Below are 777 nucleotides of genomic sequence, written 5' to 3' on the forward strand. Positions count from 1 at the left end.
CTCCCTTTAAACTATAAAATCTGAGAATTTAAGATGAAGAAACAAGCTAAATTATACATATTTTGGTCAAAAAACTAACAGAGATATTACCCAAATAAAAAAGTATGCACATGCTCATTGTCACATTTTGTATTTCAGAGAGGAGGCATTAAGGATTCATGCCATAAGTTTATTTACAAACATTTCTAGTATGTTGAGTTCAACAGTTTGATCCATTTTTTAAAGTGACTGCACCTCTTAAAATGCTCCTCTTCATATCTGTTTCATGGATTAAGTAAAACATCCGTATTTTTTAAGCAGCTGGTGTCTTACTATAAGGTGCGGCAAATCCAGATCCAAAGTACAGAGTCATCATAACTAGCAACCGCCACTTGTTTTCCACTGAAAATGGCAAATTCTTCCCTGGGCCCTCCTCATAGTGGCTTCTATGGACCACAGAGGTTGTGAACCTCCGGATGTTCTGTCCCAACATAGAGCTGTTGGGGGGCCTGCAAAAGGCGCAGAGACCAAAAACGGAGGAAATGGCGATTCCTGCTTTTCTCACGATCTAGTTCCTCCCAAACACTTTTTACGAGGCCACTATTACCCTGATCCCCAAATCAGACAAAGATGCTACAAAAAAAAGAAAACCACAGGCCGATATCTCTAAATGAACATAGATGCAAAAATCCTCAACAAAATATTAGCGAACAGAATTCAGCAATACATTAAAAAGATCATACACCATGATCAAGTGGGATTCATCCCTGATATGCAAGGGTAGTTCAACAACCGCAA

General features: G+C 38.7%; 1 pseudogene across 1 annotated transcript; it reads right to left on the reverse strand.

The window, feature by feature from the left end:
* Positions 1 to 206: 206 nt before the first annotated feature.
* Positions 207 to 472, reverse strand: LOC308497247 (cytochrome c oxidase subunit 7C, mitochondrial-like; annotated as a pseudogene). Its single transcript has one exon. The product of its transcript is annotated as a cytochrome c oxidase subunit 7C, mitochondrial-like (transcript).
* Positions 473 to 777: the final 305 nt, after the last annotated feature.

The sequence above is a fragment of the Rhinolophus hipposideros genome (genome assembly GCF_964194185.1).
Source record: "Rhinolophus hipposideros genome assembly, chromosome: 1".
Taxonomy (NCBI): domain Eukaryota; kingdom Metazoa; phylum Chordata; class Mammalia; order Chiroptera; family Rhinolophidae; genus Rhinolophus; species Rhinolophus hipposideros.